Source organism: Cololabis saira, chromosome 2 (genome assembly GCF_033807715.1).
Source record: "Cololabis saira isolate AMF1-May2022 chromosome 2, fColSai1.1, whole genome shotgun sequence".
Taxonomy (NCBI): domain Eukaryota; kingdom Metazoa; phylum Chordata; class Actinopteri; order Beloniformes; family Belonidae; genus Cololabis; species Cololabis saira.
Window position 1 is genome coordinate 8,569,940 of NC_084588.1, and position 26,989 is coordinate 8,596,928.

Genomic DNA, 26,989 nt, shown 5'->3' on the forward strand with positions numbered 1-26,989 from the left:
GGAAACTTTCTCACAGGCATGCGTCTCCTAGCACCACACACCTCAGCATCTGTGACCACCAGCGTTTCCTGACGTCTTACAGTTATGTTAATGTTTATTTGTAAGGATCCCCATTAGCTATGCCCTTAAACACGGCTAGTCTTACTGGGTTCCAAATTAAAAAACAATACATTTAAAACATACAGTTAAAAACAAGACATAAAGAAGGAAAACGCAATAACAACACGAAAAACAACACGAAAAACCTACATTAAACTTTACTGTACATACATACATGAAACATTTCAATATACAGTAACTAACTATATATAATAACCCTAACCCTAACCCATCATCTAGGCCATGAAAGTCAGATCAACTTACCCTGTCCAGTATATATATATATATATATATATATATATATATATATATATATATATATATATATATATATATATATATATATATATATATATATATATATATATATATATATATATATATATATATATATATATATATATATATATATAATGAAACTGATCTTGAAAAGGATGCATTTTTATCCGGCACACATCTCATATCTGCATCAATAAGTATAAGTATTACAAAAAAAATAATGATAATAATAATCCTTGAAAATAATAATAATAAAGAAAAAATTGTTTTTTTTTCTTAAAAGCTAATTTATGACGATAACGTGTTATGTTACAGTTCAGCACTGTAAACAAAACTTAATAGTTTGAGTTGAATCATATGCTCCATTTAAGCCTAACACACCTGGCAGGCTGTGTCTGCGTGGCACCTAAACACTGTTTATGGTTGTGTCCCTGTGAGAGAACAACAGTCAGCGCCATGCATTGTTGGAAATTTGCATGCCTACGTCCATATGGCAACTTCCTTTTGACCTGCTTTCCCATCCCCGATGGATTGTCAGGGCTGTCAGGCGATAAAGAATCACTTGACTTGCTATAACAAGTTCAAAAGGAGCTGATGACGCGCTGTTGATCCATGGAGAATCGGTAAAAGAAACACCCCTACCGCTCGCTGCTATCACTCCCATAGAGATACCCATATTATTGATGGGGAATGCTTATGCTAATTTCTTTAGGGGGACTATTTTTTTTTTTTTTAAGAACTTTGCTCAAATGCTCCAAAAAAATGAATAAAAGAAAAAAAAAAGAGAATTTCATTCGCCATCAAACTGAATTCCATATAACAATTTAAATGAACAGCATGGGAATCTGATTTTCATAGTGCATAATGAATGTAGAGCGTCTTTTATGGCAGAAGATATGTTTTGTCTGGGAAGAGAGAAAAGAAAGACGATATTTAGGCTATCTATTAATGCCTCGCAGGACACGCACGCACTCGCGCACGCTCACGCGCATTTGCAATAACCAGCGTGAAAGCAGCAGCTTTCACAATAATGAATTTAGTTACAACAAAAAAAGATTGCAGATAATCTTAAAACAATGATGGCAGTGGAAAATAAAAGTAACTAAATACAATAAAAAGGCGATATATATATATATATATATATATATATATATATATATATATATATATATATATATATATATATATATATATATGCATGCACGCACACGCTCTCACGCGTCTCTGTGCGCTTGTGCCATGTTGCATGTTGCATGTGCATAGGCAATATATATATACATATATATATATATATATATATATATATATATATATATATATATATATATATATATATATATATATATATATATATATATATATATATATATATATTGCCTATTCCATTTCAATTGTTGTCTTTTTGATGTAAAAGTTTGGTGAAGGTGTCGCAGCAGATTCCTGAGAGTCTGAGCTGATGCCGGAGATAATGCGGTGTGAGGTGCGGATCGTTTCCCCCACAGATGGAGCGTCATGTGCTCTCTGTCAGAGTGACCGTCCCTGCCTGCCTGCCTCCTCTCTGACACATGCAACATGGCACAAGCGCGCACAGACGCGTGAGAGCGTGTGCGTGCAGGGGTATGGGGGTATGGGAGGGGAGGGGGGTCTGCTGGACCTGGGCTGCAGGAACATGACCCCCGTCATATTCCACCGTGGGCCCATCATACATGTCCGGTTCCGCGGACATATCTGATCAGCATCTCAGCTCAGTGGCTTTTACGCGTCTACTCGGTTCGACATTTTGAATAATCGAGGCTGTCTGCCGTCATCCCGCCACTAGCTGTCAGCAGCACCGTCTGTCTGTCTGTCTGTCTGTCTGCCTGTCTTATCACACTCCCCTTACTCATGCACTTACATTTTTAGAAAACAAGCTGACCGTTCAAGGGAGCACTTGATACTTTTTTTTTTATTATTACCAAACCGTTCCCATAATTACCCCATAATCATTATATAATCCTTCAACAAAGCCTCCATTGAAGCCCTGTCTTTTGTCAACGCTGGGACACTGAATCCATAATTGCATTATTCAGTCTCTTCCAACCCCCCTATAGAAGCATAATATATCAAAACCATCGTGCAGGACAGGTTTTAGTTGCAAAGAAACTGTCCAGTCCTATGCGCGAGGTCTTTCTGTCATGTGCTTTTATTCATCGCTTAAAAAAGTTGTGCCAACTCCAAGTTCCTCTTATATTAGTATTAGTTTTTCTTCGCAGGACAGAGACCGGTGGTAAAAGAAAAGGATATATACTCAAAACTGTGTAGAAAAAAGTAGTCGCACGATTGATATGTCTTTTTTTTTCTCTAATAATTATGTCTATAACCTTTTGCGCTTTCGGGGCAAGGAAGAATAAATCCTTAAAACAGTGAGGCAAAAAAAAAAAAAGGCAAAAAGCGAGTCCCAGGGGAGCGGTTCCTGCGTTTGTATGCATGAGGATTGGCAGCACAACGAGCCTTATTTACATTAAATACGCCACAAGGTTACAGTGCAGATAGATGAGCGTCATTTTTATCACTCATTACTTCTCTTAAGCGGTGACTGGCGCTCAGGACGCAGAGGAGGAAACACTCATTTATCCAGGAGTTTCTAAGGGGAGGAGAAGAGGGGAGAGGGATCGAAACAGTTTTTCCCTGAAAGGTAAGAAATTCTACTTTTTTTGGGGGTGCTCGGTTTTTGGTGACCTGGGTGTCTTTACGCGGAGAGAGGACTGCCAGATTTGAAACCCTCGGTGCCTCCGCTTGGCTGCGGCTCCCGGAGCAAGAGGGCAGAATTACACAGAAAAAAGAGTGTTTATGGGCAGTTCAAGGTCAGAAACGGACTGAAGGTGCTTGCGAATCGACTTATTTCTCTAAGCTGCGATAGCTGGAGGGGGGGGAGGATGTAACACCGGGGGGGTCATTGCTTTAAACGAGGTTGTGATCACCGCTGGGCTCCTCAGCAGCTTTTATCCCCGTCAGCGGTGAATACCGCAAGAGCAGCTCCGGCTCCGTTCCTCTACAATGGAGTGCCTTTTTTTAACGGTACAATGCATTTCACCTACCAGATAGGGGGAGTCCGAGCTGAAAGATGAGGGGAATATGCTGATGCTTTTGGGGGGGGGAGAGATCGGCATCAATGAAAAACGTTTACTGTTCCGCAGACATCTAGACTAACGGGGGAAAAGAGAAGGGGAGACAAGTGATAAAGCCGCATTTTTCATTTCAAACTCGGAATTACGCGGCAGGGAAGCAGTTGTAGGAGAGAGAGAGAGATCCCGAGGAGTGGACAATCTTTTAACAGGTCCTATAAGCGCACTTTTCAACCCCAGCCGTCATCCGACAAGAATATGATCCGGTCAAATCTTATGGACATGCCTCATTATACAATGAATATTTCTCACGACGCACCATTTACGCACAGGAGTTACTAGCCGACGCTTCGCCAAATTTAAAAGGTAAGAAGTGTGGAGCTTTATAAGCAAGGCAAGTGGGGTCTTAACGGGGGGGGATTTGTGAGTGTCTCACAAGCTGGGGGAATCAGTTTTTTGGGGACGGAGCGGGGCTTGTTTGTGTGGGAGCATCGCAGCGGGGAGTCCCTCATGTCTCCCCAATCACGATTAGAAAATAACGGTGCAATTATCCTTGGTGAGTGCCGATCGCAAAAAGAATAAAAAAAAAAAAGAAAAAAAAAGAAAAGCGACGACAAAACAGCAGCTGGGACCAAAAAGACTCGGGGCTTGCTCGACACCTTGCAAGTCAGTCAGTGCGTGAGAAAACTACTTTCAGTCCAGCAAGAAAAAGCAGCGTTTTTCTTCGCAGTTGCATGTTTGTTTTTTTTGACCGTGACACTTGCGTGTGCGTAAATACGCGTTGGAGCGCACGGCATTGTAATATTGTGCATGCATACTGGATCAGCGACAAACGGGGCTTTTTGGACTTTCACAGAAGTCCAGTTGCGTTGCTGTTTCCAGAGAGAGAGCCCGAGAAAACTTTTTTCCTTCCCCTTTTTTTGATATTACTGATACCTGCACTCGGGATGCGAACCATGCAGGGAGACAATTTGATGTACAATTTACCGGTGCGTTTGTCACCACGTGTCAAAACTTGCGAGATGGAAGAAGAGCCGGTGAGACCTGCCATTTTGTGCTCTGATCGACCTCTCATATGAATAAGCAGCTTCTGCATTATGCTTTGAGGAAACGTTTTGATGGCATTCAGACGAAGGGGGGTAAATGTCATGTGTGGATACTAAAGGCGCACGTTAGGAGCGGCGAATTTGACCTTTTTCCAACCGCTGTCACCTTTGTTAGGAGCTGGGGAGGGTAATTTCTTTCTTTTTTCTTTTGTTTTTTTAATTCTTTCTTTTTAATACAGCGAGGGAAAGTTGGAGCGGCTCGTAAAAGGGCTGCGGGAGACGGATAGGCATCTGTTACTGTGTAAATATAAAATGACGGGGCTCAGAAGCTAATATTGTTCCACGGGACTGAAAAGGTCAGGTATATCTCGTTTCGTTTGCGTTCAGATCTTGTATTCTATTAACCATCGCAGAGTTTTTATCTTGAGGTCAGTATTTATTTTTGGGATTTCCTAAATATCCAGCAGTGTGAGCCTTTTTTTTTCTCAGTGCTAAAATATATCTAATCAGTTGATATAATTCCCCCATCCAGGCTGAAATCAAGTGTACACTTATTGGAGTGGACAGTATCGAGCTGATAAATAAAGAAGTAGATTTAATTATAAGTGGCACCAGGGATGTTGAAGCCCTGTAATCCCGTTTAAAGCTCTGTCTCACCGTGCTTCTTGGGTGGGGAGGACCTTTTTTCTTGGAAGTGGAGTTGACCCCTCAGTGATCTGACCCCGGGACGTCCACCCACATCCACCATGTCCCCAGTGCCGAGCAACCTCTGCCGAGACACATGCCCTCTTACTTAAAATACTAAAACAATGCGGATCACATTCTATCCCACTGTTTCTCTAACCTTTCCTCAAGTTGTCTTGAGTCGGGAAAAAAGGAAAAAAGTTGCTTCTTCCTCAAATTCATTGTGTGAGGAAAACGAATAAATACATGTACTGTGCGGGTTGAGATGCTCTCATTGTGTGATGGTATGCACAGGACGGATATTATGTCTGAAATAGTGTCTGGGCGTAAACCTTTTTTGTCAGCTCCTTTCAATCCTTTATTGGAGAAGAAATATCAAATGGATAAGTGTTCCCCTCTCCTCTGACAGTGCAGGCTTTGCCTCCTAGACCTGTTAGCCCTTTCACTGCACCTCTCTGCACCGCTACAAGTTGAAAATGTTGTCATTCTTTTTGGGTGAAATATTTGGAAAGGGACGGCATGTTTAGAGAAAGGCCTTGCTGTGCAGACTGGCCTGGTAAAAGAATTTATCTCAAGCGTTTCAAGGTGTAAAAGCCTGAGCAGTTTTTTGTTGATCTTGTTTTTTTTTTTAATCATTTCTTCATGACAAACATAAAATGTCCAGATACTGTTTAGTTTACATGTCAGCATTTCATACAAATACTACAATTAATTCTAATTGTTGTCATAAAAATATGAATTCGTATTTACCTCCTAAGACCTGGCGTACAAGTACGTGGACATCACACGTCGTGTTGTCTTTGTCACAATATTTAATTTCTTAACGAGGGCCCAAAACAGCGAGAAATAAAAATGCACCCAGGTCTCATTCACACAATATTAATCTTCACTGCATGTATAATAAAAAACTAATTCTTCTTCATGAATATATATATTTTTTTATTTTGCACTTAGTGTGAGATGTATAAAGTGAAATATGTCAAACACACAAACAGCAGCAGGAGAATTAACATTTTCTCTCATCGTAAGTTTCTGACTGACGGAGCTTGAAATCTGCTCTGGTGAATCTAGTCTGAGGTGGTTGCTGTCAATCCTCTGTTAGTTGCTTCTCCACCTGTGCCCTGATGGGGGGGTGGAGGGATGGAGGGGGGGTGGAGGGGGGGGGAACGGGCCGTAACTGACTGCGCCGACACACGTCTCTCAGCTGCAAACAAGGAAAAGGAAAAAGCACATGGGGGGGGTGAGAGAGATGGAGAGAGAACATGGGATGCAGAGGACGGGATCACATCAGTCTTCTTTCACCAGTCAGTCAGTCAGTCAGTCAGTCAGTCAGTGAGCCCCCGGTTGATCGTGGAGCCGACTTACTGTGTTGTCAGTCGGACACGGCGAGGTCTGTGCACACCGGCAATCTGCACTGTCTGACTGTCTGAACAACATTAAGACAATATGCAGAGAAACAAAAAAATGCCACACTCATTAAACAAACGTCCATAAACGAGGCACCTTGCTGCAAACCCCCCCCCCCATTCCACAAATCCACGATGAAGTGGTCGTGTAAATTGCGTAATCCGGCAACAGCGAAAATATGTGTGTGTAATCAGTTGGACGAGTCATAATTCAAGTTGTGCTGCATCCTGTGATGTATGCATCTGCGACAGTCGGCAGCCTCGCTGCCGCGCTGCCGCGGCTCCTGGATCTCCCTCTCATGTAATTACGGGGAGAGGACTCCAGCTGTACAGACAGCAAGGCCAGGGTTCCCAGTCCGCTGGGATCAGGGTGGTGGTGATGGCTGGGGTGGGGGTGGGGGTGGGGGTTGTGGGGGGGGGGTGTGTGGGCAAGATCAGGCCAGCTCTGCTCATCAGCCTGCCATTAATTGATATGTGCAGTCATTGTGAAACCACCACCCCTCCTTTCTGTTAGTGGGTGAGGGATGGGGATGCTGGTTGGGTTATTTCTCCATTTCCACTCCGGGGTTCTGCTTTGCCCCTCGATCCCTGCACTCTGCCAGCAGAGCAAGGTGGCAGCGTGTGTGTGTGTGTGTGTGTGTGTGTGTGTGTGTGTGTGTGTGTCCCGGAGGGAGGAAGAGAGATGTCACAGGGCAGCCTCACGCAGACATCAGGCCGGGGTTAGTCTTGTAGCTCCGTGACCTTGATCTCCAGGGTTCACGTCAGAGGAGGAGGAGATGTTTGGTGGCTTGTAGTCTCCGTGTGAGGCTAATACGACACAGCATCCACACGGACAGACACCGTGTCAAGCCAGGAACGGATCACTTCTAATAGGAAAATATTCCTACGTCACTCGTCGATGAGACGCAGACAGATATTTAAAAAAAAAAAGGAATCAGCTTTCACTCATACTAGATTTCATTTTGGCCAGTGGGAATGCTTTTCTCTCATCCGCAGGCGTCGGTCGGTGGTGCTGAACTTTTTTGAGGAACAGGAATTCACAATTAATTCTGCCGGGGTAATAAATCAGAGGGGACATGTATGAAGCTTAAAGACATTGGTAGCGCTGACCTTTGCTCATAATTAAGCCTTGTGTGAATCTCATTGTGTGGAGTTAATTCGTAATGAATGAATTTTGCAAACTGAGCCCAGGCGCTAATGTCTCAAAGTATGAGTGGTATGAGACAAACACGGACCCAAGATCTGAATTCTTTGGAAAGTCTTCGCTTTTCTTTTCAAAATAAAAATAACTGAAATAATCTAGGAGAAAAGTGCCTCACCTCTCTGATTCAGAATAGCCCTGAATATTAAAAGCAATTTGAAATATGCAAGATGCCATTAGCTAGAAATAAATATGCCATTGATCTATCTGCATGAATGATCAGCTAGAATGAATCATTTTTAAATGAGAGTTAATGTACGAGTTTCCGGTTTTGTTCCTGTGCGGTATATTACTCTGGGTGAAAGCTTCATTCTGGTAGCGCGTGTGTGTGTGTGTGTGTGTGTGTGTGTGTGTTGCAGAGAGGGAGAGAGTGTGTACCCTTGGTATGTTCCTTGCCCTGAGAGCTTGATAAGAACCGGGGGTGGGGATGGGGAGGAGAGGTGGGGCTGGATGGGTCGGGACGGTGGGCTGGAGGATAATCACGGACGTCAGTTTGATCTAAGAATAAAGAGTGTGGGGTGGATGAGGCGCTGACAGTCAGGCTTGACTCAGTCCTCTCATGCCAGGGTGCCATCACAAGGAGCGTCTGCCTGTCTGGGCAGTCGGGTGGGGGTGGGGGGGGCGATGGGGGGGGGTTGTGGGTGGAGGGCTTCTTGAGATCCGGATGATGAGAGTGGAAGAGGAGAAGACAGAGTGGTCTAAGTGCAGAGGTGCCTTTTTTTTAACCTTTTCTCCTTCGTCCCAACCTCCTCACAAGGGACGTTGCAACAGTGTCCTGTGCCCAAGCCCACAATCTGCCCGTGCCCTTTCCCCCTCCTCCTCCTCTAAAGAGGCACTTGTATTATTAATGAGGAATGTGTCCTGAAAAAAAACAAAAAACAAGCAAACAAAAAAAAAAGATAGCCCCTTATCACGGCCCACGAGCTCCTTTGTCTGCCCTCAACCCCCCCCCTGCTGAGCCTCTTTAGCATCAGGATATTATCCAGTTTGACTTTTTTTTTTTTTTTTGGATTTAAGGATGCGTCATGCAATGTCAGTGACTGTTTTCCCCCTTTTGAAGTGTGGAAAAAGCAGGCACTGTGTTTTCAGCCGTGTCATTTCCACAGACGACAGCTCCACACAGAAACCGGCACAAGCTCCCATCAATCAATCACAGGGTCCTGGAAGCAGAGAATTGTTGCTGCTTAGCATTCAGCCCAGCCGCGCGCCCCCGTAAGACAGTGGTAAATACCGCCGGCGTTTCACGAGAGAGAGAGAGGGACGGTTTTTCCGTGTCGGAGCGCGCGCAGGTTACGTGTAACCACCAACTTCACACGCCATCACTGGCTGCGAGGCACATGTCATGTCTGCTCTTTAGCTGCTCTGCATTTTGGATGTGACCTCTGCAAAGTTCCTAGACCTCTGCTAATGAGCACGTCAACGCGAGCACAAGATGGAGGGAGAGGAAAAAGGAAAGCAGAGAGCGTGGAAAAAACAGGGGGAGAAGAGATGGTATGCGAATGCTGGGAGAGAAACTCCTGTACCTTTAATTATGATCAAGAGGTTTTCACCGAAGGACGGAGGCGTTCCAGTTCTGTTGCACTCGTAAATCTGGCCCCAGATGCCGTATATTGTGTTGAACGATTACTGTACACCATTATAGTGCATATTCAACGGCCTCTCCAGCACCTGATTTGCATAATTGGATCTTTAATGAAACTTGCCTTGTGGAACAAAAAATACAAAAAAAGAAAAAAAAAAGAAAGATGAAAAAAGTGTGGCATTGTGGTCGTAGGCTGTGACAAATAGATCAGCGCTCCCTCCAATATTTGTTGAGTTCTTTTTCTTTTTTTCCCCCTCTCTGAGAGTTTGGAGGAGTTATGAGAAGGGAAAAGGTGGCACGTTAAGTGGAAGCAGCAGAAAAAGACAGAGTGACACGAGGAAGGGAGAGAAAAAGTGACCTGCTCCGGCTCAGGCACCCGCACATCAGCGGCAGTGCTACAAATAGGATGAGAAGTGACTGTGAAAGCTGTACATTCCCAGCCAGGTCTCGCGGGTTAAGACTACAATAGCGGGATATTCTCTCGCCCAGGGGGGATTTCAGCTCCTCTTCTGTCGACACTCATTGCACCAACTTGTTACTCAGGGAAGATGGCTCTTTTGTAGAAGAGCCGATTCCACGCTTGCCTGGTAGAATTCCTTTGTTGCAAATATTTTGACAAAGACTAATCATTGTTTTTTCTTTTTTTTTTTAATACTGCATTTTTTTCCCTTTTTTTTTTTTTTTTTGCTTAGCTGGATGCTTTCGGGTTTCTGCAGTGACATAATTGAAATGATGCATTTGCATGTTCCTTATGGTATTTTGCATGTGTCATTGCCCAAAAAGTGGGCTTCTTTCTTTCCCCCCCTGCGACTCATCTGAGGTATTGGCAGGACATCTGTAGTTTTACTAAGATACGTTTCATTTTCTTGCATTTTAAAGCTCCACTTTAACGATGGCCGTGGCTAATAGCTGGTTATTTGTCATATCTTGCTGAAGGATCGGTTCCTTAAATCTGAGTGTCACAGACAGAGAACAAAAAAAAAAAAACTCTTCACATTTTAATCAGCATGTCAATAGAGACACTCTGGTTCTCTCTCTCGTTCCTGTGATGAGTACTCCCTTCCTCCAAAAGTGGGACAGGCGGTTGTTAATGGAGCGTTAATGTTAAAAAACAATCCAACGTTGATGGTGCATTTAAACGCCGGAGCATGTTTAGCTGTTCTAAAGGCAGAGGTTTCCCAGCGTGTGTGACTCTGTTTCCACTCGACATCCGTGGGAGTGGATCATGTGTCAAAGTGGTTTACAGGTGGTTTGCAGGGCAGAGTCTCTATAGAGAGGTGGAGGAAAGCCAGGCAGGGTTCAAGTACCTCCGAGGCTCTGATCGCGCCGAACTGAGCAATCCCAGCATCTGAAAGGACCCTTCAAAAGCCTTCTTATCGCTCTCCTCACTACACCATTTTACTCTCTTTTTTTCCGCCTCTCTGCCGAAGCTTCTGTCATCTCTCCATCCTTTTTCCAAATCTTAACGCTCATTTTTCCTATCTGCCCTCAGCCTTTTATTTCATTTTCTTTCCCTCATTTTTTTGTTATCGCTGCACCATCTGCCACTTTGTTCACCAGTTTTTTTCCATCACTGGATTTAGAAATAATAATAATAATTTCCTCCTTGATACAATAGCTTTGTCTTTGAGTGCTAATGCATTTAGAGGCTTTTTTACTCTTAGTAAGTGGAGGAATGGCTTTTTTGGGAAATGGCAGTTGAGGTTGTCAGAGATGTCTGTATCCAACTTAAATGGTTGTTAAGAGAAAAATATAACACAGTTGCAGTTGTTTACCTGTCCAGGTCACACCTGTCACAATAAAACACAAAATACCAGCGTTTCTCAAATGAAGGAGCTGACATTGATTTACTTTGACTGCCCGAGGTTCGATGTAGACCTTTATATTAATTGTTATTAGCTTGACTCGTCATGCTTTTTGTATCAAACCCAAATCTATAATGGTGCACGTGAATTAAAATCTTCTGTTGTTTTAGTTTTTCTTTCGCATGTTGAAGGTTTTCAACTTTTATGGTGGATTTCGGAAAAGCGGCGCAGAAAGTTGCATCAACAGTTTAGCAAACAAGCTAGCAAATATTTAGCGCAAGCATCAGACTTGTCACGAAATACAACCCATAAAACCTTCAAAAGAGCTTTCGCCCATCAGTATTAAAATACTGGTTTGTGTTTTTTAATATTTTTCGCGAAACCAACAACTCTCCAGACATAACAGCCTCCCAACTTGCTTCTCTTCTGGCATTTACCGTGAATATAGAAAGGAAAACTGAGAAAATGAGACATTCCCATCGCTGCAATAAAGCTTTCATGATTAAATTACCTGACTGAACACTAGGGGGTGTAGTCTGTATTTAAAATGGAGTTTTCGTAAACTAGCGTTTTTTGTCAAGCTCCTGCTATACACACAACACTTCCTTTTTCATTGGACGTGAACGTTTGCGTTCGTACAAGGGTTTTTATTTTAAAATACTGTATCATACCGTACCAGAATAAAGGGATCTGAAGCGGTTCTGAATGAATTAATCAAAAGGTGCTTTTACAAGACAAGTCTGGAGCAATAAAACCTGGAAAATCAGCATTATCGGGAAATGATTTGAAGTAATTAATTAGTTAAACTGAACAGAGCCACAAGTCAGACTGGAATGTGTACAAATGTTTTGCTTGGTGGCTCACAAACTAAACCACAGATTTTCTATTCTTTTGCACAAATGCAAAGTTTTCCATTTGCAACTATTTCACTTTTTCCCTAAACCCGGGCTGCTCCGGAGCACAATTATCCAACTGTTTAGGGAAAAGCTGCTTAGTATGATAAATTGGTGTCACTTATCTTGTCATGGCATTTATTTTTTTTGTGCAATGCATGTTGCTGTTAAACTGTGTGAAACAATTAATTAATTAGTCATTGACATGTTTTTAATATTTATATATTATATTATATTATACTATATTATATATATATATATATATATATATATATATATATATATATATATATATATATATATATATATATATATATATATATATATATATATATATAAAACTCAGACAAGAGTCCTGTTAGATTAAATAATATCACGGGGGACGGTAGACTGGTGAGCAAAAGAGGCAAAATATAGAATAAACAGAGTGATAAGAGGAAACAACTGTTTGGGAAGAGAGCAGCGAGCAGGAGGAGAGCGGGAGGAAGACGGAGAGGGAGAAAGGAGGGATGATGTACTTAACAATATCTGTTGGCTTCCATCTGAACAAGCTGCTGCCACACATCCTGGGAGGCTGAATTGATAAATTCACTTTGATAAAAGTCACTGAAATGCCGGCCTGTCTGCACACCTCTATTAAGCGCTGGTACATTTGTCACAGCCAGTGGAAGTCAACCGAAGGGTTTTAATGTCACATCAGGCTGAATTAAAGACTCAATCGAAAGCTGTGAAAGGTTTAAGTTTTTATTTGGGCTGACAGTGGTGGCGGTTCAGCCGTGGCTGGTGTGGAAGATTACTGGATTTCACTTGATATAGGCTGTTGTTTTACATTTTAGATTTGTCTTTTGGGAATTTTGTGATTATTCGCTGCTCGTTTTGGTTTCCGTGCTCATTTTGTATCTGATGACTTTGAAGGAGGGGGGGGGGGTTGGTGAAGGGGGTTTCATCTCATGTCTTGCATTATTTTTCGAATTTATTATTATTTTTAATCAAGAATAATTAGATCTGTGCGGTATTAATCATCAAGTCTTCCCTAATATAGTATACTGAGGGAGCATTTAAAAAAAAAAGGCTGCATTTAAAAATACACAGCTTTCCCCCTGAGAAGCCTTTTAATACCACATTACTGTTTCCCATTTATGCAAAAGTAAATAAGTAAACCCAAAAGGCAAATGAGCATTCCAGGCATTAAACACACAGCCTTCTGTGAATGCCTGCCACCGCCACGACCACATCGCCGAGGCATAGCTGCCGGGAGACCCAGGTATGCTACTGTGACTTTTCTTTACTCAATAAAGGGTAAATACAAGAAATGGTTTATTTCTGCTCAGCACAGGACTCTTTTCATTCCCTTCATTGAATGGATTATCATGTCGTTTATAGATTATAGGTTATACATAGAGGTAAAAAAAATCCCCCAACACTTAAAGCTCATGTCAAATCTTCACCAGATCACCATCATGTCTGTCCTCTGTTGACGTTTCCACTTCATAGGATGTTTTGGCCGAAGGTGAAAAACACCAGAGGCGAGCTTAAACACTTCCATCCGCCACTTGAAAACACAACGCGTGTTGAAAGTAAAACTTGTGCACTGGCAAGGGTTTGAACCTTTCCAGTTCTGGCGAAGGGGGGGAGCGACGTCTTGACAGCCTGCTGATCTGAACCAATCACAAATATCTGATGTTTTCCTTCTCTTTCTTTCTTGCCTCTCTCTTTTTTTTCCCCCTCTTTGTCCGTGCACTCATTTGCACAAACACACACATTCACAATCAGTTGATCCCACCTGGTGTTTTGTTTAATTAGGTAAAGCACACGTTACATGTGTGTGAGAGCACACGTGTGACCCGTGTGCGTCTGTGCATTTGATCTCCGGGAGCTGTCAGTCTTTCAAGAACTACTTTAAAAATTCCTGTTCAAGGTGGGAACTAAATGCTATTTATCTATTATTTATCTGTGTTATTACTGGGGTTGAATTTAGCAAAGAAAGCTCTGTGATGTGGGAGAATTCCCTGGGCGACCGGCTCTTTCTTTTAATACCTCTCTTTAGTCATACGATGAGCTCCCGCCCTCTGCTGCACGAGAAACCTTAACAGATCCACCGTTCCTGACAGTTTTCTCAAACCGTCTTTTTCACTTGTGTTTTTTTTCCCAATGACTCCTCTCATCACTTTGACTGATCTTCCATTTTCTCTTTTGTTTTTTGGTACGTGTCTTTTTTTGTTCGTATTATTCTTGATTGTTAGTTGCAGTTGTTTTCCTCACCTCAGAACTGTGTTTGGTTTGTTTTTTTTTGGTCACATTTCTTGCATCTTTGGAGCGGCTCGTCGTAACGAGACGGGAGTGGAGTGGAAATGCTGGGGGCTCAGACCCTTGTTCAGCCTGCCTTCGGCGGCTTTGATAACCACGACTGCTGAGTGACGTGCGGCGAGTGAAAGATAAAGCGGAGGGGGTGGGGGGGACGTTTGCATCCACAGTGAGATGCAGTAACGCTGATAGGCTCAGTTCAAAGGTCGCTCCATACTCTTAATTTCTCATTTTTAACAGATTTGCTGTTTCTAACCTTCGCTAATGTATGCCACCATTTGAAGAGAAAATACTTTTCGATTTCAGACTGTGCCGTGTGCAACTGTCACTGTACTGTAGGAGAACTTTGTAACAGTTAACAAGCGGCAAAGTTGTTTTATATGATAGTTCAGCTTTATTACAGTTTGGATGCCTATTTATTCAAATGTAAGCAGTAAGGCAACATTGTGCAAACTAAAGCAAATGGTGCATATGATTCGGCCTTGCTGCCAACAAGTCCCTGTAACTGTTGGTCGTGCTGAGTGGATTCCATCATTTAATGTCCACATCTGCTTTTAACATGCGACTGAACTGGCCGACATTACTGCCACCACTCCCGCATGACACGACCCAACAGTAGTTACAGCGTTACGAGCGTGTTACATTGCTCCTTCTTAGCTTTTTGGTTCAACCCCGCTGGGGACAACCATGTAAGAAACACTTCATTTGGTAATCGCAGGTTTTTTTTATGTCTTTCGCATGCTTTTCTGCCCATAGTTGTTACTGAGCATGTCCTACCTGGTCCAATTCAATCATTTACCTTGATCTTGATCAATTATTTTAAGGATTAAAAACCTTGTACAGTCAAAAGGCCAATGCTGCCACATGGGATTCATGTTGAACCAAACCATAAATGTCCTTTCATACTAGCTAGGAATGGGTGATATTTTACCGTTCACGATTTACCGTCAAAATAATTCCCCACGGTAAGAATTTGTCATCTCACGATAAAAACGATAAATTCCCGTTGATGACGTTTTTGTGTAAAGACGGATTTATGGTTCTGTGTTAAATCCATGCACAACTTATGGGAAAGAAGGAAGGAAGGAAGGAAGGAAGGAAGGAAGGAAGGAAGGAAGGAAGGAAGGAAGGGAGAAAGAAGGAAGGAAGGTAGGAAGGAAGGAAGGAAGGAAGGAAGGGAGAAAGAAGGAAGGTAGGTAGGAAGGAAGGAAGGAAGGAAGGGAGAAAGAAGGAAGGTAGGAAGGAAGGAAGGAAGGAAGGAAGAAAAGAGGAAGGAAGGAAGGAAGGAAGGAAGGGAGAAAGAAGGAAGGAAGGAAGGAAGGAAGGAAGTGAGAAAGAAGGAAGGAAGGAAGTAAGGAAGGAAGGAAGGAAGGAAGGAAGGAAGAAAAGAGGAAGGAAGGAAAGAGGAAGGAAGGAAGGAAGGAAGGAAGGAAGGAAGAAAGAAAAGAGGAAGGAAGGAAAGAGGAAGGAAGGAAGGAAGGAAGAAAGGAAGGAAGGAAGGAAGGGAGAAAGAAGGAAGGAAGGAAGGGAGAAGGAAGGAAGGAAGGAAGGAAGAAAAGAGGAAGGAAGGAAGGAAGGAAGGAAGGAAGGAAGGAAGGAAGGAAGGAAGGAAGGAAGGAAAGAGGAAGGAAGGAAGGAAGAAAGGAAGGAAGGAAGGAAGGAAGGAAGGAAATGAGCCAGAAAGAAAGAAAGAAAGAAAGAAAGAAAGAAAGAAAGAAAGAAAGAAAGAAAGAAAGAAAGAAAAAAGGATAAATTCCCATTGATGAAGTTTTTTGTGTAACAAACATGGCGGATCTGAGAGCGAGATAGATTTATAGTTAAAAAGGTGGAGTTGAATTGGTATTTTTTTTATCGTCATTTTTATCGTTAAATAATAATAATAAATGCCAGAAATGATCGTGATACATTTTTTAGTCCATACCGCCCATCCCTATTTCATACCACAAATATATATATATAGTGGAGGAGGTTTTAAGTTGGTTTGATTAAGTACTGATATTCACATTTTATACTACAGATACATCCAAATGGTTGAGTGTTGAGTGAATGTTGTGCTAATATCCCCCCGACCTGCCCCCATCACGCCCACCCACCAGCAGGACAATCTCATGACAGAGCTGCTTCGGATTAGGGATAGAAGAGGTTTGCTGTACAAATCTGAAGTTGAGGTTGGGTTTATTTCTATCTCCCTCCTGGAGCCTTCGCCTCTCTGATTGCCGATCAGCCCCCGAGGGCTCCGAGGCGCTCTTACTAGATCCCTGTGATTAGAGTAAATGGCCTCACCCCCTTTCTTTTTTTTTTTTTTTTTTTTACCAGAGATCAAAATTGCTTTGCAGGGCAAACGTGAGCTGAACCAAGGAGGGTAAGGTGAACCGCTCCGAAGAGCGTTGAGACTGCGGATAGGGAAAACAAGATGTTGAAGGAAGTCTAAAGAGAAAAAACACTGACTACGTTTACATGCAGTCAAAATTCGGGTTATTACTAACATTCCCGTTACTGAGACATTCAGAATATTCCGTTTACATGGTAATTAATCATTCCGGATATCTGGATCAAACCAGCGACGCACGGAGAACATCATGACGCAATTACCGTCATTTCCGCTTCTTCTTCCTGTATCCAAATTCAAAACAAATGCTGCTTCGCGCAACTTTTCGCTCACCTTCTTGTAAATCTTCTATCCCGGTACTTTCTACCGTCTACAAATGCAGAAATGTTCATATCCTTCATTGCATTTATGAAATGATTAGTCTCCTCACTCCAAAAGTGTGGCATGGTCTTGGTTTCTCCGTGTTCATAAGAACTTCCTGGACTCAAAAGACCAAGATTCCTTGCGAACAGAGCATGTGCAGAAAACAAATTCATGTTCCGTTTGGCGTTTAAATGACCGAATATTTGGGTTTTAAAAGGAGTAACCCAGGGCTCATATTCGGGGTTATTGGTGTTTACATGGCCGTGCAAAACCGGGTTATTGCTAATATTCGGGTTTTAGAAGGGTTATTGACTGCGTGTAAACGCAGTCATTGAAAAAAACAAAAAAAGAAGTATTATCACAATCTCTTATGAATGCAATGGGATAAAACTCATGACCTCATGAGTCAGAAAGAGAAAAAAAAAGCTTTCTCAACTTTAACCAAGTAGCGTAGATTCGATGCCTGAAAGTGACGAAACAGGAAGTCAAAGCTAAAGTTAGGGGGGTGAGGAGGTCACAAACTGCTTCGTGTTTTCAACACTGAAGATTCCTCCACCGATGACATCGTGATATAATATCATATTGTTTGGCTAATGATAGAAAACAGTGAAAGTAAATCCCTGCTTTTACCAGTGCTCTCTCTGTGTCTCTCTCTGCTAAAAAAGTGGAGGCGTATCGGCGTTTTCCGTTGGACGGGACGCCCACCCGAGCTTTGTGCTTGGCTGACATGACACGGTGTAAAGCCCTCGGGGGGGCGACCCGTCCCGGCGCCGTCCTGCACCGTCCTGCACCGTCCTGCACCGTCCTGCACCGTCCTGCACCGTCCTGCACCGTCCTGCACCGCTACCAAGCGTCCTTTCCCACACTACGCTGTCTTGCCTGCGCTGCATGTGGCAGTACCTGCGTTGATGTGTTTGTGTCTCGGTTGGGTACAGGATGGGAGGGTGGGGGGGTGAGGGGGTGTGGGGTGATGGGTGGGGGGTGTTGTTTGATTCAACCATTGCTTGTGTTCATGTGGAGCCCGGCAGAGGTCAGTCTCCTCCTCAACACCCCTTTTTTCATCCAATTTCTGAGGCTGCGGGCAGCCGCTTGCCGCGCTTTTGTTGCCGGAGGTAATCTGTGAAGTGATCTTAATTATGGAGGTTCGGCCTGTTCCTCTCTTCCCCCCACCTCTTCCTCCTCGCGCTCTCTCTCTTCCTTTCTGTACACGCTTTTAATCAAACAGCATAGTTAGCTCGTAATGAGGGCGAAAGGAGCACGTGTGCTTATGCTTACACATGCTGCGAGGCTTCGAGGAGGAGGAGAAAGGGAAGGATGAAAAGAGTGGGAAAAGGATGGGAATGGTGGGTAGAGACAGCGATATATACGCACAGGTTTATCGAGAGGATTCTTGCGGGGAAAATATTACATTTGTTTTTAAATCGGCATTAAACACAATGGAGCCGTCCCAAAAGTGAAGTTTTGAATCTGGTTAATTATCTGATTAAAGCTAGTCGCGATAGAAGTGCAGTAATCTGTAGATTTGACAAAAATTCATTAGGATTTTTTAAACTCTTGTCTTGTAAAAGTTGCAAATTAAGATGAGATCCCTCGGCGGAGGAGGAAGGAGGAAAAAGGAAAAGAGAAAGGGAAACCAAAATAAGGATATAAAACATTGTGAGAATGGTTAAGAGGGAGATTTGCGAGGCTTGAGCAGAGATGGAGAAGGGTGAGATGAGGTGGCAGAGGGAGCAGAGGGAGCAGAGGGAGCAGAGGGAGCAGCGGGGGGCCCGGGGCGTTAAAGAGAGAGGGAGGGTTAGATGAGATCCATTACACATAAACAGCCTAGGCATTGATGAGATGATCCGACGAGGATTAGACCAACAATCCTGATGGACACTGAAAAGGTGACCACATGGGGAGGGGCTTGTGTGTAGCTGGATGTGGAAACGTGTGTGTGTGTGTGTGTGTGTGGTGCTGCTGAGTCACTTCCAGGTCACCGCCAGGTCAAAGGGCGGAGGTAAGAACCAAACCCGGTGTTCTGCCAATTTCTGCTGCTTTGCCAAAAAGTGCTACCTAAAGGTTCTCTACCTTTGTAGAGCTACAATTTTACTGTGTTTTACTCCCTAGCCCACTTCCTTTCCCCCAAGTGGTCCTTGTCACTTGCCAGGCCGTCATTGTAAATAAGAATGTTCTTAATGACCTGCCTGGTTAAATAAAGGCAAATGACTGAATGAATATCAAATGAAGCCATAGAATAGTTTTTTTTTCTTCTCTTTATCGTATAATGTTCACAAAGTGTAATGCAATTCATGTCATGGGTCGTGTATTTTGAAGGATCAAATACTCAACATCCCATATTATCAATTTAGCGTGGCAATCAAACTTTGAAAATGGACTGTGCGCGCGCGCAGAACCAGGAAGTAGCATTTATCGGCAGGGAGCAGAAATTGGCAGAACACCGGTCTGAATCTTTTTCTGCATGTGTGACATCAGCCTGATTAGTTTCTTCCTTAAAAGGTCAATGTAAATACAAATAAATTAAAGAAAATAATATGTGCAATTGAAAATGAAAAGGTTTTTATTGTGCAGTAGCTTTATTGCACTGAAAAACCGCCATCTCTCTGAATGGGAGGTTAATCATCGGGTGAATGTGGGTATTCAGTACTGGGTCATTGGTTGGTGGAGAGAAAACAACCTGCTGCTAGAGTATGTTTGATCCTGGAAAGCTTATTTGGAGTGGCTTTTACCTTTTAATGCAGACGTACAGTACCCTATTATGAAAAAATAAAGAAAAACACAACTATCAAATGGGACACTTTGATGTAGCACAGCCCGGTAACTTAGTTCATGTCAGTCAGTGAGCCTTAGCCTAGCTTAGATTAAGAGGGTTTGGCGACGTCACGGACGGTCCAGAGGAGAATTACCCAGCCTCCCCGTCTTTACCTCAACCTCATTTTACGTCATGCAGTAATCAAGGTTCCTCTGGAGAAGCCGCCCCCCTTGAGCGAGGGGATGTGTTCACTTTTCAGTGACTCCACCCCCATCAAATAACTCATATGGACAGAGCTGTGATGACATGGCTGCACTGTTAGACTGAACCTCATATTCTGACCAAAGTATGTAACTGAATATCAGTTGTATTGGCACCTTAGGGAAGCTCATCACCTTCAGAAAAAAAGTCTCCATTAGATTCTGGTCATCGCTTTGATAAGAGATTTGCTAAGAGATTTGTTTGGCCTTTCAAAATAAAAGCAGGGATGAAAAGTAACACGACAACTTGTCCATTATCAGAAAATGAATCTGGGGGAATAAGGAGGAGACCTGAGCTCAGTGCAGGGCCCTCCCGGGGTTGGTAGAGGATGGCAATGCCCAGGACTGTCTAGGTAGGAGCACTGGGTGATAAAATGTGGGAAAAAACCGGGATAAAAAAATATAAAAAAAAAAAAAAAAAAAAAAATGAATCTGAGAAAAGTGAGGCAGTGAGCGTCATGAAAAAGCATAAAGACTTTGATTTGATGGCTTTTTCTTACTGAAAGGTGGGTTCCAAGTTTTGGTGTGTGCATGTGTGTGTGTGTGTGTGTGTGTGTGTGTGTGTGTGTGTGTGTGTGTGTGTGTGTGTGTGTGTGTGTGTGTGTGTGTGTGTGCGTGTGTGTATGTGTGTGTGTGTGTGCGTGTGTGTGCTTGTATTACAGTGAGGCTGCTAATTCCTTCAGGGTCAAGAGGAGGGGCTGGGGTTAAACGCTGTGACGGGGAGGTCAACAGTGATTAGCTGCCATTTGAACTAATGGCCTGGTGCTGATGAAGGGAAGAGACATGGAGAAGTGTGAGGGGAGCAGGGCACTCGCATTTGGGTTAGCCGTTTTGCTGAAATCATTGTGTGCCATTGTGTTGAGTCGTCTCCCCCTTCTTGTTTGTGCTCACCCCCAACAATCCCCTCCTTTCCTCGTGTCCTTATATTATTAAAGGTTGCCTCCGTGCTTAAGTAAGGCAAAGCAGATGGCCCTTTCCATAAATCATGCTTATAAGATGATTATAGGCATCGCCACCCACTGTTCTTCCCTTACAGTACCGTTTGCTTACAGTTTTTTCCTCAAGGCTTGGAAAAACCGGACTGTGTCTAAAAGCACAAAAGCTAAACTGATTATTTTACTGACCAGGGGAAGAGGGGAAGTAAACACCACAGTTTGAACCCTGAACATGGGCGAAAAGCCAAGAAGCATGACAAAACAAGAACAAAAAAGAAAAAAAAAGAGGGAAAGATAAGATTTACTGCCGCCTCTTCTCTCTCCTCTGTCTTCGGCGTTACCCCCCACTTGTTATCTTCCTGAGCTCGGCGCAAAGTTTTTCAGAACAGGATGTTAAATATATAGCATGGGGGGAGTAGGGGAGGGGGGGGTGGCAAGGGAAGAAGGAAGAGAGATGGCAAAAGAGTAAACGCCGGGTGTATGTGCATGTGCATGTTGGATTATGTCTGTGCTGTTGCACTATTCCTTGATGTATGCACCATGTCAGACAGTCATTGTCTCCTGGGTAAAGAATGATAGTTCAAATACCTAGCATCTCTCCCCTGGTGATCCAAATGCCTGCCTTTGAAGTTTTTATAATCCATCTGTCATCTGCGAGCAGGGAGGGCACATGTTCTGTACCACTCAATTACCAAATTCTCTTTTTGCCAACTACAATGAAACAGGAAGCAAATAATATGGGCGACCCTGGAAAAAAAAAAAAAAAAAAAAAGAAGGGGTGTGGGGTGAATAGAAAGAGAGAAAGAGACAGAGGAAGGAATTGCTTGAAATCCTGCGTTCCTGACTTTCTCACGCACTTGATTGTGTCCCCTCACTGCCTCTCATAACAGGAGAACAAAGCCTGTTTGTTGTGGGTGGAATGCCTAAAATGCTTCCTACTGTTACAATTATGAAGAATTTGATTGAATGTGTATTGTTTTAAGGGCTTGGTGATTTTGATCATTTTTTTTTAATTTTTTTTTTTAAGTGCCTTAGATTGTTATTCGGCTTCCCCGTGAGAAATAATAACCAGTCACCTAATCAAATTCCATTTGATGTAAACATTTCATCTGTTTTAAGAGTTGGTCAATGCTGCGAACGGCTACGAGAGGGGGAAAAAAAAGGGAAGAAAAAGACAAAAAGTGTTTTGATTATGCATTATTCATCACGCCGGCTTAAAGATGCACGCTGAATGGCTTTTTGTCAGCAGCTGGATGGAGTATCTAATGAAGTTTGCTGCAGTTCTTGGTGTTAAAATAATCTTTAATTGGTGAACACTTTGTTGTGCAGCACTTTAAAGCGGTACGGAGGCAAACCAGAAAAACTTCAGATAGCTGTCTGAAAAATAACAACAGCAGCAGTCGCAAATTATGGCTCTGAAACATATTTCATTTACATACGCCACAGGCCTCTTTTAAGGCTTCTACCTTTTAATTCTTCTTCATATTTAACACTCGATACAAAACAACGAAAGCCTCAGATCTCTGTGTCTGTACCCTCGTTTACATCGAAATCCCCCCAGCCCTCCCCTCATCAGCCCCCGCCCCGCTCCCATCCCACAGCATCCTCACTGGGAACAAGATGAAAAGATTGTTTTGAGAAACTCGAAAGGAAATTTGACATTCTTTGGTTGCTTCTGAAACTTCCAATATTCTGCCGTAATTGTTTCATACACGTTATATATCTTCATTTGGGGGGGGGGGGAATAGGAATAGGGGGGGGAGATGAAGAACACATCGGCTTCTTTCTTCCTGAATAAAAGGCAGCAGAACCCATCTGGTTGGGTGATCCACTGCTGGCCCTCTCGCACTCATCGCTGAAATAATACTCCCTCTAATGACTCCCGCATATTCTGAAATCTCCCTTTTGAAATTGGTCTTGGCAGATTATTTGCAGGTACTTGAGTTGCATCTGTTTGCAATTTTGCAAATGTGGAAGACTTTAATGCCGGGCAGGGGCGGGTAGCGGGGAAGAGGCTATTTTAATCCCTGGGATAACATGCCCTGTCAGTGTGAAAGGGCTCGAGCAGAGGCCTTGCACCTGAAGCCAAGTCCTGGCTTCTCTTTATTTCTGAGACAAAAACGTTGGTCTGCACCAACTCTGCAGCTTGTTCTTCATCTGTTAAAGGGACTGGGGTTCTTCATGCACATAAGGGCATTGGAGGTTAGAGCGAGAAAAAAGGAGGTCATACTGTAAGAACGTGACATTATTCCATTTCAAATGTTCCAGCATGGGAATATGTCAGCGGTGTTAAGAAAGGTGGAAAGTTTTGGGGATTTTACTGCAAAAAGAGCATCAAACAAACAGTTCTTGGACTTCTTGTAGGTGTTTTATTTTAGTCATGCCAAAATGAAAAGGACAGAAAACTTCCAGGATGCTGTGACTTATTTATATTGTCCAGTAAGAAATGCGGTGATTAGTTGAGCTGAAGCAAGCTGCAATGATTGTGACTTCAGTCCCTATTATTTCTACCATGTGGTGAGCAGCTGACCAGCTTAAACCTCCCCCCTGTTTTTCACTTCCCCCCTCCCCTCCCTCCCCCTTTTAAAACTGTAATAAGGTGCCCTATTGTCCTATGGCAGGGAGTACAGGGGCCACAGCCGAGCCCACCCGGCTGCCTGTAATTGCATAGGTGGTTACAATTACATTAATTACATATTTCATCAACACTGTTTATCCAGCCGCATGCTAAACCAAGGAGCCAAACTTTTAACTCTGTCTTTTGTTTTTGCATTTTTTACCCCCCCCCCCCCACACCCCCCTCTTCAGATCCCAAACCACCCCCCCAATCTCTTGTCCCTGTTTTTTTCTCTTTTCTTTTCTTTTCTTTTTCAATTTTTTTTTTTTTTTTTTTTTTTTTGCGGCTGTTTTATTAGGAACAAGAGGAGGGGAGGTGCCAAAGGAGGAATTATGCCGAAAGTGTATGCCTTGCAACTTTTCCCCTCCCTGTTGGAAATGTTTATTTGAACAGTAAGCTCATGATTTGAATATTTGTAATCCATGCTTAAATTTACAGGCCAGATGAACTTTTTGGCACAGAATGGCAACCATAAGTAGGATTTTGAGAAAAGCTTTACAAAATTTTAAGCCATGTGCAAGGCTTATATAATTTAGAAGGGGGGGGGGGGGGGGGGGGACTATGCACAAATAAAACAGGATCTGTCTTATTTACTTCACACATGCAGAAAAAAACCTGCATCATATGGCCCCTAACATGCCTATAACATGCATATATCTATATCTATATCTATATATATATATATATATATATATATATATATATACATATATATATATATATATATATATATATATATATATATATATATATATATATATATATATATATATAAATATATACAGTATATACAGCTCTTCTGACCATCTAGAGAAGTGAACATGCAAAGAGGAGGTAGGTGTCTGCTAGCGCTTCGTACAGCAGCGTAAAATAGCCTCAGAAATCCTGGCACATGGATCGTTCCCCTGTGTTAGATGGATATGAGTGTAGCCTGTATTGACTTGTGCTGCTGGGGATGCCACCCATGTGCTGGCTGGGAGGTGGGTGTCAGGGAGACGGAGGCAGAGAGAGAGAGAGAGAGGTCACTGAGGCAGGCGGAAGGGAAAGGAAGACTTTCTCAAATGATGCTAATCAGTCCAGAGGGGCCTGGCCCTCTCTCCCTCATCAGGCTGCTGTAATTCAGATGTGCTGAGAAGCTGGAATTAAATGTGTCACTGCGAGGTGTGCAGCGCGTGCATGTGTGCGTGCACGCGCGTTGCGCGCGCGTGCGCGTCCGCCCGCCTATGTTTGCTTTGCATCTACTCTTGCGTGTGTGTGCACGAGGGGTGTTTAGGGGTTAAGTAGAACCAAATTAGTCGATGGGAGAACTAACAGCAGCAGTAGCTTTCTGTGTGGCTACTTCTCGGTGAATGTCAAGATGATTTAGCTGCTCTTCTGTGCGCCGTCTGTCTCTGAGCACCGGCCCTCCAATCACTGCTCTGGGCTGTCTGTTTTCTGCTTTTCTGTGCAACAAATGAATTAAAAAAAAAAAAAATCTACACTGCAACAGCTTTAAGTGTGGTGAAGAACCAAAACCTAAAGGTAACACCAGAAGAAGGTTTTTAGTGTCCAGTTGAGGAGGTGCCATTCTGTGAAACAGACACATACATACACATACACACACACACACACCTTAACTGCTCTTGGTTACTTCTTCCCACAGTGAATCAATTGCGAATATTATAGCCAAATTAAATGCAATCCAACCCTGTCAGAGATTATGATTTTTTATAAGGATAGATCCGATGGAGACGTGAGCGAAGGACAAGTGAATCCGAGCAAGAATTCTCCCCCAGGTTTTATGCTTTTCAACATATTTCACTCTTTATCGCTGCAGCAGTGAGGTTTGATGAGTGTGTCTGGTCAGCTGACATGTTTATGTTGCCTTCCCCGCCAGTGAAGGGTGCATGTATACTCTAAGACACATATTGTGCGTACGTATGTGTTGAGAGGGATGCTGGAGTGTGTGTGTGTGTGTGTGTGTGTGTGTGTTCTGTGTGTAAGGGGACGCCAGTTGGGCTAACAGCTGAATCATGGCTCAGCCGCTGCCCCTCGTAGTCCTTGGCAGTTAGTGGTGTGAAAAAGCCTTCTCTTTGAGGGCATTATATAGATTAATGTGCTGTGCCTCGGGCAGAGACACACACACACCTCGCCAGGGAGGGTTCTTGACTGTGTGTGTGTGTGTTTGAGGGTGTGTGTGCACAAAAGAGAATCAGAGAAGTGAAAAGCAGCACCGGATCGTTGAGTTTAAGAGTGTGTACAAGTGTGGGCACTTGCACATGTGTGTTGATGTGAGAAGCGACAGTTTTTAGGGGGGAAGGGAGGGGACACTTTCGCATTCACTTGCTGGATTTTTGAATGATTTTGATATCAATTTATTCAGGCCTTGAACTTTTCTCTGATATCTGAGAACGTCTGCCTGGAGTCACACATTTGTGTTACATTAATAAGTAAAGACGGCGTAAAACGCCTAAAAGATGGTGCTTGTATCTCCGATGTGGCCGTATCTCCTCTCCTAACGTCCAGCCCAGAAACACAGCTGCGTTCTCAGACACTCAGACTTCAAGGGTGGATGGAATTGACTTGTAAAAACGGGATGACAACCGTTCATTTCGAAGTATTGCAGGATACGGAGTCTGCTACCTTCAAGGCCCCCAGATCTGAATGTGTTGAGAGCTGTGGCCCGAACACGGGCCTGCAGGGGGATCATGCAGGGACAACAACCCGCCCAGGTCTCCTCTTTAAGGCCTGGGAGAGACACTCTCTTTCTCCTCTTGCTCTGTCTTCCCCTCATTGTCTTGCCCCCTGACTGAATGAGTTGCTAGCAGAGTGTGATCGTGGTGTAGCTGAGCTGATACACGGTGTCACAACAAATACACACACAGATGTCGGGCTGTTGGAAGCAAAACGCAGATGGAAAAGTGCAGCGCCGTTCCAGCTGACGTTAAAGCCAAAGCCTTGTCAGGGTAAACGGGACATTTTTAATTTTTGAGGCCTCTCCCTCTCCTTCCTTCGGCTTTTCTGAGGCTTTTAAATGTCAGGATTTCTCATATCCTGGATTTTTCTACTGGCTTTCATTTCTCATTTTACTCCTTTGTGGACAACTGTTTTTGGAAATTAATCTTAGGAGGTTATTAACAGATTCCATTCAAGATTAGGCTCTTTTGTAATTTTGTGCATGTGCAGGTACCTTGGACTTGAAGGCTTATGCATGTGACTTTGTGTTTTGACATAGTGTAAGTCCCCCCCCGCCCCCCCTTCTCAATTTATTCTAAGACACATGATTGCATGCATGCATATTCAGCCGTGCAATGTACACATATGACCTTATATGTGTGAGCACGTGCACGT

The 26,989-nt window shown here is 43.2% G+C and overlaps 1 protein-coding gene across 6 annotated transcripts in view; it reads left to right on the forward strand.

The window, feature by feature from the left end:
• The first annotated feature begins 2,787 nt into the window (after positions 1–2,787).
• The window catches only part of znf536 (zinc finger protein 536), a 209,177-nt gene continuing 184,975 nt past the window's right edge, over positions 2,788–26,989 (forward strand). For 2 of the 6 annotated variants that reach the window (XM_061737265.1, XM_061737241.1), the window contains exon 1: positions 2,790–3,052. The gene's annotated coding sequence lies outside the window, so the exon portion shown is untranslated. Of the gene's footprint in view, positions 3,053–3,388; positions 3,436–3,569; positions 3,849–26,989 lie in introns of those variants that run through there. The other 4 variants (XM_061737249.1, XM_061737273.1, XM_061737297.1 and 1 more) reach the window with 3 other exon arrangements.